We start from the raw sequence: 12,966 nt of genomic DNA, 5'->3' as shown, positions 1-12,966 counted from the left end.
ACAGCATGCTTCGTATAGCGTTGGGAATGTTAGCAAAGCACTCGCAATATTTAGGCTTACGTCGGTACCAGCAGCACCAATGCGGAAGCAGATCCATTTAATGAGGTTCATATTTTTGTGCCAAGTTAGTCGATGGTCAGCGAGCCATGCATCCGCTGGGTCCGTGTGGTCAATAGGTATCCCTAGAATGCACGCTAGCTTTTCTTCTCGTTGCACTGGTTCCCCTCCGAGAGTGAGTGTGAGGGCTGCTTCGTCCTGAGACGAGTCTCGGATCACGCGCGTACATTGTCTTCTCTGGGGATGGCCGCATACCAGTTTGTGGTAAGTAGTGGTCAGTAACGTTAAGTGCCGCCTGCAGGGTGTCTTGCCGATCGTCAGCTGGTCGTGACGCAGTCTATAACGTGACGTCGTCTGCGTAAATTGTGAAACCCAGTTCGGAAATAGCCTCCAGTCGCTCAGCCAGGGATACCATAGTTCCAATTAAACAGCGGGGGTGATAGTATGAGGCCTTGGGGAACTCCCATGCACCATGTTATGATGAACCTTGCCGACGTCTCCGTCGGCCCGTACAAAAAAAAAGCGATTCTGGGGGGGCCTGCACAAAGTTGCGTGGGCGGCCTGTGATTGCGTGTCTCTCTGATGCGTCGATGATAGCCTCATGCGTCTCAATGTCAAAAGTATCTAGGAGGTCCACGGCCACGAGGATGCTCGAGTGTCAGTTGCCTCTACCGACCTTCTTTCAACGCAGTACACCTTCCTTAACCAGCAGCAGGCTGTCATGAGTACCGAGGTTTGGTCGAAACCATGTCTGCGCCGGATGGAATCAAACCCTCGTTTTTTAGAATTGCAGATATGCCACTCCGCCAGCTTACACAGTAAATATGAGGTATACAGGGCGCATGTTCGACAGTATACATTTGGCTGTTTATTCGGTTTTGGTATGGGCGTAAGTATCGAATGCTTCCATCCTGTGGGATATCACCGTTGACCCACACTTCGTTAAACTTATCCATAAATCGTTTCTTTGCGTATTCTTAGATATTTGGCAGAGCCGCCCACGTCACGCCATCATGGTCTGGTGTGCTGCTCGCATTGATGAAAGAAAGTGCGTGTTCGAGCTCAAAGAGCGAGACTGTGGCCTAGATGCCCTTCTTGGTCAATGTCGGCGTTCTTCCATAAATGTCGGTGTTCGGGGGCTTCGACGGTTGAGGAAAAAAACGTCTTCGCTGCATCATCTTGCAGCGGCTAACTGACGGGCTACTTTTGAGCAAGGCGTTTGAAATAGCACTGCGTGTTTTGCGTTGACTTTTCATAGCATTGAACGTGTACCGCACCTTATGAAGGACAGTTCTTTTAGGTGGAATGATGACCAGAGCTGACTCCAACGTTTCCGATACGGGCGCTTGGCGTATCTTCGAGCGACTGGCAATGCGACATCGAAGTCGCACACGGTAGCGAGGCCGTCGGCAATTCTCCGCGTGCGTAAACTGTGCTCTCTTGCACGCATGCCACAGGTTTAGCATGAGTATGTTCGGCTACCGGAGCGTCAGTTCTACTTCCGTCTACCTACTGCACGAGGACCTGCGACCATGCAGGAGTGGCTGGTGGACTCCTCTCTAGAAATCAGTGAAGGCACTGCTCGTACACTTTAAACTTCTAGGCCTGTCTGCCGGTTAGGCCTCGCTCTCCTTAGTGAACCCGGACTGGGGTTAGTTTTACATAAAGTTGTTCTATCTCTTCCTCCATCTCAGTATTGGCCATGTGCAGGGTGCGCGACGCTCGCTCTCATATACGTGTGCAGTGTTGGGTTGCTCCGCAAATGCTCTTCTGTAGGCGTCCCATCTGATCATGCGCACAGTACGCCCGGCTGCACGTTTTCGTCTTATGTCCAATGTAACCCACAGTGGATAGTGGCCGCTGCCCGAGGTGTCCGGATCGCATCGCCCGCCTTTCACGTAGGCTAGTGTGGGCAACATCAGGTCCAGCGTCGTGTTTCGTTGTCTACTATGCCACAGGGCGTGGTGGGTAAGTCGGTGTCATTTGCGAGAACTAAGCCAGCTGCCTCCATGGAGGGCTCTCCATGGAAGCAGCTTCATGGGCCCGCGTACTTCAAGTAGCAGCAGGCATGTCCAGCGATTTCCCATTGGGCGCGCGTCAAGGATATGTTGGTGATCACAGGTCAGGGCTACCCAGACATCAGCCTTTGTTTCATTGCATTCAACGTTGTATATCACGCCTCGGCACATGTCTCAAGTACCTTACGGGTGATTATCACATAAAAATACATTTCTGCCATCTGAGGGAAATTTTCAAAGCGCAGGAAAGAAGTCAGTAGGAACAGCTGCGCGAGGTGGTTCACTAAAATGACGAAACAGTACAACAATACGAAGTACAACCATACGAAGAGGTATACGTCTTGTCTTTTGCTTCTACGTTTTGTCGCTTGTGCTGTATCGTCAGCATGAAAGAGTTTATTCAGTGCGCACAATACTAGCAGTTTCGTGTTCACAGAGAGTTGGACCTTGTACGCCATTCGACGTGGCCTCTTGAAGCAACTAGCGTAGCGTTAACGCAGCATAATCAGCTGGCATGCATAATTGACCACAACTATTTAGTTTGGTTGTTTATGTTCGTATGTTTGTTCGTGTGTCATTATTTGTTTCTGTTTCCTCTTCAGCTTATGGCTCATATCGGTTTGTTCCTGAGCCACCATACGTCCCCAGAGTAGAGCAGCGCTACCCTCCATCACTTTCCGTTCTCGATCAAGGCCTAGTATCTCTACTTTCTTCCTAATGCCATGTCTTTGAGCGGTTATGGTTGACCAGTCGAAATGTATACTCACCCCGCAGAGAATGGAGAGCAAGACGATCTCGGCCTGGTATCGCAGGCACATTACTCATATGGGTCGACCTCCTAAAAGGAATAAAATGCCGCATACTGAATTCCCGATTACGCAGAAATTGCAAACGCCTGACACCTATGTATGCATCTCACGCCGCACTTTTTTCCAGTACACAATCACATAGCTACGCTACCATTTAGTGTCAAATCGCTATATACATTCATATCGGTACACAACCGACGAACACGTACACACACTTTGACGTCCATTTCTTCGCTCGTAATCCTTCCTATACTCGTTAGTTACGCCTTGCGTAGCTCAGTTATCCGGTGTTGACGCCAATTGACGACACCCACTACATTACAGAATATGTTCCAACTCCGAATTATGACGGCGTGTCGCAAAACAGAGTTATAACAACCTAGTGAGGTACTCAAATATTACAGTGCTTTTAGTGTTTGATACTTTCTGTTTAGACTTTTAAGCTTATGACAGCAACTCCGGCACTCATCCGTGCACGCGTACAACTTCTACCCTGACGCTGCGCCAAGGAAAGCATGCAATGAACGCGCATTGGTCTGTTACCGGAGCTCTTAACGATTAATAAATGCGCGCGTACACGACACTGCCAGCGTAACGTAACTGACGTGCATAGGCAAAGCGCGTACGCGGAGTCCATTGAAATTCTTGCTCACCGCTCTTCTATCTCTTCTTCTCCCATCTTGTGGTATACTTACTCGAGTGCTTCGACCGCGGCGAAAAAACATGGGGGACGCTTAAGCTTCGCCTTAAGAACGCGATAGCATTCAAAGATCCCTGCCTGCTTTTCCCGCTTCCCGGCAAATGCAACTTATGTAACCGCAATGTTTACCGGGACACGCTTCCAGCGAACGCTGTGCACGAAGGCGAGCTTTCTGGTAGAAACGCGGCCTCTTGCGTGGCCCGATCCCGGTAGTAGGGCACAGCCGCACCAAATAAATTACATCATTTACAGGTTTCTGTTATTGTTTCTCAATTTTAACATTTCAGTCTGAGAAGATTTAACATAAAATTGGTGTGGTTTAGCTTTGGTTAACCCTGGTTGAAAGCAAAAGCTTCACTGCCCTGTGGCTAGGCCCATTGTCGAGCTGTGGCCGAGGTGTGGTTTCGAAATGATATAGAGACATGTTTGCAATAAATACATTGTTTATTCATCATTTTTATGCCTATGAAGGCACTGGGTTGATCAGTAAAGTAGTGAGACTTCGTTGCAACACGCAGCCGGGCCCAACTCTACTCGGGCAACGGCGGCAATGCCTCCTGTCAGGCTCCTGTCAATGCCTCCTGTCAGTCCGACGTTATCGGCACGCGGCCGAGCGTCTGATGACGCTCGGCCGCGTGCCGATAACGTCGGACTATAAACGCGCCTTAACGCTCTCTTGTGGTTTGACCTCTAGCTCTCAAGGTGAAAGCTGTTGAGTCGCCGACAGCGGCCCGAGGTAGCGTAATGAAGCTTTCGCTTCAAAAGTAAGAATGCATTCGAATGAGAATGTCAAGTAATTTAATGAATGCCACTTGAGCGCTCAGGCTTTCGCCTTCACCCTCTTTGGCGTATGCTAAAGTGACTGTCAATTTTTTGTTTCGCACTTTTAATATTTAGTTTGAGAATATTTAACATAAAAGACATGCGCTACCGGTGTTTTTGTTTCATGATATTTGTTTGTGGGCTGTCACACTCGAACATCCGAGGAATAAGTTTGTGAATAATACAAGGCAAAGTGTGAGCAAAGATAACATCCGACTATAAACGCGCCTTAATGCTGTCTTGTGGTTTGACCTCTAGCTCTCAAGGTGAAAACTGTTGAGTCACCGACGGCTGCCCGAGGTAGCGTAAAGAAGCTTTCGCTTCAAAAGGCATGCGCCGTCAGCGTTTTGTTTCATGACATTTTTTGAGGGCCATCATTCTCAAAATAACGAGGAATTACTTTGTCAAGAATGTAAGACAAGGTATGAGCAACTTTAGTGATAGAATGGTATGGCAATATAACCTGCATATACCGCACGTCATATCGCAAGTCGTGGCATATACGTATACCTAAATATATACGGACATTTTCTTTCGCGGACAACTTCGCCGACGCCGGCAGACGGTCGGCCTTTAGGGTTACAGTTGCAGTTTTTAAAACCGACGCTGAAACACTTTGTGCTTGACGAAACTCCTGCTGATTCAGAGATAAAACTGCGGATGTGCAGGCCACTGTTACTGTCGCAAGGAGCAACACGGTATCCCAGAGAGATAGATGCCTTCGGTGTTGTGATGCGCGAGAAGGTGATGGCTGTAGCTAGAACTATGTGAGGTAGATGCAACATCTTGAATCGATAAGGCATGGCTTGACTCCCAGTCTTTGTACCCTTGGAGGCAAAATGTCGAGCTACATCTTGTAGAAGGGGGAGACGAGTAGAAGGTGGTCTGTCTGAACATCAAATGTGATGCCACGAACGAATTCGGCGAACCACAGGGTTGTCCACGTAGTTGCCAAAGCTTCATTTTCTCTTTCGATAACTCGCTGTTCGGTCCCCGTCATCGCTCTTAAGGGAAAGGCGACTGGGCAGCGCTCATCTGATGGCTGCGTCTGCAGCAAGACTGCACCAAGTCCAAAGGAGCTAGCATCTGCCGAGACGGTGGTAGGCAAATGACGGGTGGTATTTGGCCATTTACTTATCTGAAGTCAACAGCTCATTCACCTTGACAAATGCAGCCTCTTGTTCGTGCTGCCAGGTCCAATTAGAAGACTTGTTGAGGAGGGCTCTCATTGTGTGGTGTGTGTGGCAGTATGTGTGGCAATAACCTTGCGAGATAGGTTGACAATTCCTAGCAGACGCGTGATGCCTGCAATGTCTTTCGGAGCTTCCATAGGCTTCACAGCCTCTTCTTGCCTTAATCTGGCCTCATGCCTGTCTAGAACCAACAACTTCAAGGAACGGGACCTTAGACACACCAAATAGGCTTTTGTTCTATTTCAGTGTGAGCCCGGCCTCAGGCAAGGCGAGACAGAACTTGAGTCAGTCGTGTGTCATGTTGCTGGCGAGTGCGTCGAAAGAGTAGTGTGTCATCAATCATATTTCCTACCCCTTCCTGTCCTTTTAGGGTTCGGGACATCGGCTCCTGGAAATAATAATGTGCAGGGATAATGACAAAGGGAACGCGGCAGAAGCAGTATCAGCGAATTGAGGTTACGGAGGTCGTCAGCCCCTGTGGGTCTGCGGAGAGTTTCACCTAATGGAAACTTGCTGTTGTGTCTATATTCAAGAACACTGTTGTGCCAACAAACAGGTAAAGGACTTGCTCAACTTTGCGGAGGGAAAATGTAGCGTTCGCAAAGTCTTGGCTCAGCCTAGTGAAATCGTCGCATAACTGGTAGTCTCTTGATCTTTGTGGACGGCCACATGTTCAGAGTACCATGGCGTTGATCAATCAACGTGCCGAATCACTTCATCACTCTAGCGCTTGCTTGTTCAGTTCACGCCTCACTATAGGCGCCGACTACGGGTAAAGGGGAGGGGGGGGGGCTTCATGGCCCAAGTCTCGTCCCAAGTTTCCCGGGGGGGGGGGGGGAGGAGGAGGGAGAGCCCCGCTCTCCCGGCGACGCCAAAACCTACCCCCCCCCCCCTCCTCTACAGTGTCATTACCAGAGCTTTGTTATCGATCCACATCATTTGAGGTTTCTTTTGAGTTGCCTCTACCTTCTCGGTTAAAGCATTATTGTGGCATAGAATCTCACTGGTGGGGGGGCATCATTGTTGGCACGGACGTGCACGGCTTTTAATTCATACTTTCGCTTTACTTCTGCACATCCTGACAACAGGACCAAAAGCGCACTAGAAGCACCAGCGGCGGCTACGTCATACGTATTTTTTCACTTCAATAACTTTTTTTTTATTTAATTCCACTGTACACATCATGCACAGACCCAATATATTTAAATATACAGGGTGTCGGAACGTACTGGACAGAAACAAGGTAATCAGTCGCGCACCCAGAATCTCTGCCAGGGGGGGGGAGTTGAAAGTTTGCCAATACCATCAAAAGAGCACTAATTTCAATTTCTTCACGGGAAATTGTCAAAAAATGTGCTTTTTGCGAGTGTGCGGACGATTGCGCGTCTTACATCTTAGTTGCAGTACTCAAATGGGCATAAAAAGAAACGGGGTTAAACAAAAGGGGGGGTTAGGTTAGGGGGGGGGGGGGGTTACAACCCCCGAAACTCCCCCCGTCGGTGCGCCACTGAAGGTAATATTGCTTGCCGCCGCTGGGAGATACTCAGATTTTTGCATTCCGCCTAATTACATATTTAGTCCTAATTATTTAACTTCTCGAATATTATATTTAGATGAAAAGTGCCAATGATAAAATTGCAGAGCAACATGAAATACTTCCGATACAGCTTTATGTTGCTCAACACGTGCTACACAAGTGTTTTGCCGAACGTGAAAAGACGCCCGCGAATACCAAAGTGCCTCGAGCCAACGTTACTAGAATACTAGTAACGTTGCCTCGAGCGGCCTGTCGCGCGACAATTTTGTCCTGTATTCGTGGGCTAGTGCTCTCTGTTCTCGCGCGCTTAGTTCACGTTGAAGCGAGAGGCAGCCCGAAAAGGGGAATTCGATTGCCGCTGCTGCCACTCATGCCAGCGCTCCGATATCAAGGGTCCGCGGTCATTCAGTGAGATGTGTTCATGTGTAACGGTGCGTGTGACACTATGGTTATTTATTTATTTAGCAAGCGAATGTTTACTGTAGTTTATGCAGCTGATAAACTACTGACATTACAGCTTATAGCCGTCTAATAATTTGCTATTGCAATCGATGCTTCGCCTTTCGGGCAAACCTGCAACCTCTTTATAATGCGAAAGCATTATATGCGCCATTACGGAAAAATCCGGCATCGTCGGCGTCGCCACCAAGCGATCGTACCAAAAATGGGCGACAACGCAGAGTAAAAACACCTAAAAAATGCTCGGATTGACGTCAAATTTCTCACAAAGTAAATCAACAGCTTTGAATACAAAATTTGATAAATTTCGGAGTGGATGAGAACCGAACCGGGGCCTCCGGCTTGCGAGACGAGCACGCTTCCCCGATCCCGCGCTGGCTCCACGGTCCTGGTTGACTAAAGGCGTCACGAGCGTCACTGTCACATCACGTCGAAAGGTGTGGCCTAGTGCGTGCGTCTGTGTGCACGTGACGACGCAGCCAATGGAGAGGGGGTGGCGCCGCTAGATCGCTGAGCGGTCCTTCGAATTTAAACTCCTCGCGGGCGAGCGAGCGCGTTGAAACGCTTGGCGCGTTTTGATTTGGCCTTAAAGCGCAGTTAGAATGCAGGCGAGAGCTTGCGCGGATAAGGAATGCGCGGAAAAATAAATTTACCAAAGGGAACAGATAGCTTTCGCTTTCGCACACGTAAGCCGTCTCATGTGCCTCTGCCGAATTTTTGCTTTGTCTAAAGGTCCATACATTCTAAACCTTAGTAAAAATACATTCAAGTGCATGCCAGAGTGCCCTAAATAATATTCTATAAACTACCCAGGTAGCACAAACCCATCTAGAAGACGTCTACATTTGGGCTTGTTCAAGCCAAGAGGTTGTCTACTATCCGGCTTCTACAAGCCGAGTAGTAGCCTTAGAACTCCACAAGCACTCCTGAAGCCAAGCTAATGCTCCCTCCGTATTCGTCTTGGGGAAGTCTTGGCAAGCTGTTCGTTAGACTATCTGTAGAACTTTCGTATAAAGGATTATTTTGGTTGCCGGAGAAATTATGCAATCCACCTTGCAAAAAAAAGGTTAAATAATGCATATGTTAACCATGCACTAATGAAGATCGCTGGTCCTGATATGCTTTTCTTCTAACCAGTCTTGTGATTCAGGATTTCTAACCAATGTAGATATATTGAATGTGACTGGCTTTAACTTCAAAACTAAAACACACCAAAGCTACTAAGCTGAAAAAGTTCAGTATAATGGTCTAAATGCATGCTTTTGCAAAGGCATAAATATTAAAAGGAGCCACATAGATTTCACAGTTTGTAATAAAATCTGTGAAGGTATAATGTTGAGAGGCCGTGTGCGACATGCAATTTCTACAGTGCTGTTCACTTGCAAAGTGTATTAATGTTCTTGCGAGTCTATTCACTGCGGAAGAATGTTATTTCAGTGCATAAATGACATTGTTGGCATATGTATGTATACATGTCACAGATGGGCTCTCACTATTATACCTTGACAGATTTCATTACCAAACTATGGAATCTATGCAGCCTTTAATATTTATGCCTTTGGAAAAGCATGCATTTAGCACATAATACTGAACTTTTTCCAGCTTAGTAGCTTTGCGTGTTTTTATTTTGAAGTTAAAGCCAGTCGCATTCAATATATGTACATTTCCTAGAAATCCTGAATCGCACCACTGGTTCCAAGAAAACAATAGCAGTACCAGTGATCTGCATTAGCGCACAATTAATTTGGGTATACTGCTAACACAAGCAAAATTCATGCAGCACACAAGGGTGTTGAATGAGGCACATTGAAAAGACATCTTGTAAAATGCCTCTTCTGTAGCCAGCATTTCATAACAATGTTTAAGAGGCAGCAAAATTAGCAAAAAACAAAATTTTATTCTTGCAAATTATGTACATGTGCTTGTCCTGCTTTGATTCTGACTAAATATATACATAGGAAATGAATGGCATGTAATGCCGTGCACTGATTGACTAGACTGCATATATTATGGATTGCATGTCTAGAAAAACTGAACCCACATCTTAACAGAACTAAGGAGGAAGAAAGGCATGTCAGCTGGCGGCAGGTCCAGTATCCTTTGATGCACCTGCGCCAGTCGAAAAAAGGGAAAAAAGACCAGACTCACTTATAGTCAGGCCAGTAAAAGCCAAATGCTTAGCATAAACATGACTAAGAAATAATCTCTACATATTAGAAAAATTAGCGAATACACTTTGTTTTCTCTCGGTGACTACTGTTAAGGGCATGTAATGCGCACACCACTTACAAACATTATAGAACTGATGCACTCATGATGCATAGTTATACTTGTTTTAAGCGTGGCCTTTCAGTGGCTGTCCCCACAAGACTGAACAATGGCATAAAAGAAACAAATACAACACATAAAAAACTGCTTAAAATCTGCAGGCATAAGCATAGTGCCAGAAGACAGGTATAATTCATTCTATAATTTAAAATGCCTTTTCACGTTCACCTTAAGCATCTCCCATGCCCTTTTGCTGCCTGGAAGTAAATATTTATATCTTTCTTTTACACTGCATCATGTAAGCAAGTGGCCCTGAACGCCAACTCTACTTGGCGTTCCCAGAATTTATTGTCTAAAGTAAAATTCTTCAAAATGTATACAAGTTTCCCTATGGCCACAGTAAAGCATGATGTCACAACATCATGCATAGATGGTCGTTGGAAGTTATCTGGCGATTGAGAACAGACTGATATAAGTAGAGTTTAGAACGCCAAGACAAAATGTTGATCCCATACCATGCACTTCTGATCTAGAACCAACAGTCGATTTTAATGTGATGTAAACATGCTACATGATGCTGACTCAGTTAAAAAATGTGGTTGATCCCTCTTATATAGGAATCGGTATAGAACACGAAAGTGAAACGTGTCTTCACAGAAGTAGTGTAATGTTTATTGCACATTGATATATAATGTCTATTGGTGTTTTGTGGCTAAAGCGCCCTTAGGCGTTGATGCACCCACGCTGACGCCTGGTGGCACGTCTCCTCCATCACGACTACCAACGTCGATGACCATGAGCAACCGTCGTGCATATGGAAGCTGCACTACGCTGCACACGCTAGCACAACGCGAAAGACGAAGCACGTAACTGACACACTAATACAACGCGCAAGACAAGCACGTAACTGAATCGTCACCGAGTCAAATCAGCGCGTACAGCGCGTCGTAATTGCAGCCTCCGCGATCAACTTCAGAAACATTTTCAGAGCTAATTGCGGAGGCCACGCTCCGCTGTGCTGAGTACGGTGAACGCCACCTAGGTGGCGTTGGTAGTGCTTCTTGATGCCAGCGTCCCTTCGAATGCTGGCATCGAGGCGTCGTAGTGCTGAGACCACCGAAGCGTTCACTGTCGGTGCGCGTTAGTGTCATAATGCAGTACTTCTTTTTTCTGCTCGTAGGCGGCGGCACCGCCCCGAGCAAGAGCGCGGGTACACGGAGGAGTGTTAGATATATAAGGCGCGTCTGTGTAGCTCTCTGCAAATGCGTTTGTGGCGCAATGGGTTAAACGCTCGGCGATCTATCGTCGCGGACCGAGAGGTCGTGGGTTCGATTTCCAAATTTTGCATGTTTGTGGAACTTTTTCTTCTGGTTTCTTTCTTTGTATTATGTTCGTGTACATTGTAAGAAGTGAAGTGTACATTGTACATTGTTCGTGTACATTATAAGAAGTGAAGTCTTGGTGGACCCCGGCATAAAACACTTTCGTGTTAAAAGGTAAGTATATCTTAAATTTCTATATAAAATTACCTGAACACTAAGCTTAACGTAACGTGCTGGCTTTTTATCCGCTCGCAAACTGCAATTCTTCAACCAGGCAGTTGCTGCTTGGCGAATGGCATCGGTCATCACATTTTCCCACGTGGTATTGCTATGAATAGCTTCTGGAATACCAAACCATCTAGTCAAACAGTGCAAGTAGCACATGTACACGGTATCAGCAGTTGTGGCTGATATCCGAACCATTGCTACATACGAACAGATTTGCAACTCGTAAATAAAATTTGTGGAACATCAGTTCTATGGAACTGCAAGGGGGAGGAAGGCTTATAAAAGAAAAAGATGTCCACCCGACTTAGCTACACTGGATGGATGATATTTTTTTTCAAATGTGTTCATGTTTTTATTTATTTATTTCATTCAAAATAGCATGTATTTTGTGAGTAAGAGTCACTGCACTCTCTAGGCCCAGTCAAACAGCAGCCCTCTAATCTTACCTTCCATGACACTGTAGACATGCACGTCCCTGAAGCTCTTTTTCCGCCGCTGGCCTAGAGTCTAGCTTAAGTTTCCACCAAAACAGTCTGAAAATAGTGGGTAGGATGCCTGCAGTAAAGCTTAAGTACCAGCCCCCCATAACAGAGCCGTTGTGTCTTGAAAAAAAATTTGGAAGAGAACAAAAGGGATTCAAAGCCGAAAACACCAAATATACACACTGTGGATATTACAGTGGCTGCATGAAGGCGGGTATTAAATCCACAGAAAAGGTAAGGCAGATGACACTAGATGATTATGAATTCCAGAGAAATTACTGCAGGAATATTTACACACAAAAACTGCGAAGATGTAAACAGCCATAGTATAAAAAAGGTATTAACTGAAACTACTGCGTATACAACTCAAAAACATGAAGCCACACAATTTCAATAAAACAATGAAGTCAATTTAACATGCATATAAAAGGCATTAGTTACACCTGGCACGAGTTATTATAAAAATGTGCTCATGTAGTCAATTAATAAAGCTTTTACTTACAAGGTGTCATCAGAATGCAGGATTGGAGCTCTGTTCGGATTCTAATGTGGTCACGGTTTTTTTGTTCACCAAAGGCAGCTTGTAATCAGCCACTGCCATTCTGCCAGTTTCGTTGGGAACACTGAGAGCTGCTAGGAGCCTTTCATCTTGACGTCTTATAGTCTTCCCATGTCTGTGATTAGTACGTGAATGTCTGAAAGCACCTAGAAAAGATAGACAAGAGCCATGCACACTTTGACAGCTTGGACGGTAGCTAATAACATGTTGCACGACGCAACTTCTACATGCATGAGTATACTCCTATATAGCTGCACATGTTCGATCCTACTCTGCTCGTTGTAAGTACTTCAAGTCCCATCCAAGCTTTTGCGAACTAGTGCCATCATTCCCTATCTGAGGTGCAACCTGGCTCAGGATTATGTCACTATGGTTGGTATTCTTCGCTGAAATCATGGCCTCACTGCACTACGGGTAGCATTCATCCATAGAAGTGCTTGCATTGGGCAGGCTGTCATACTTTTGCTATTCAAGGCCTTGGGTACTACAAAAATGAATCAAAGCGTATCTTA

The sequence above is a fragment of the Dermacentor silvarum genome, chromosome 7 (assembly GCF_013339745.2).
Source record: "Dermacentor silvarum isolate Dsil-2018 chromosome 7, BIME_Dsil_1.4, whole genome shotgun sequence".
Classification (NCBI taxonomy): Eukaryota; Metazoa; Arthropoda; class Arachnida; order Ixodida; family Ixodidae; genus Dermacentor; species Dermacentor silvarum.
Note: the sequence above shows the minus strand (reverse complement) of the source record.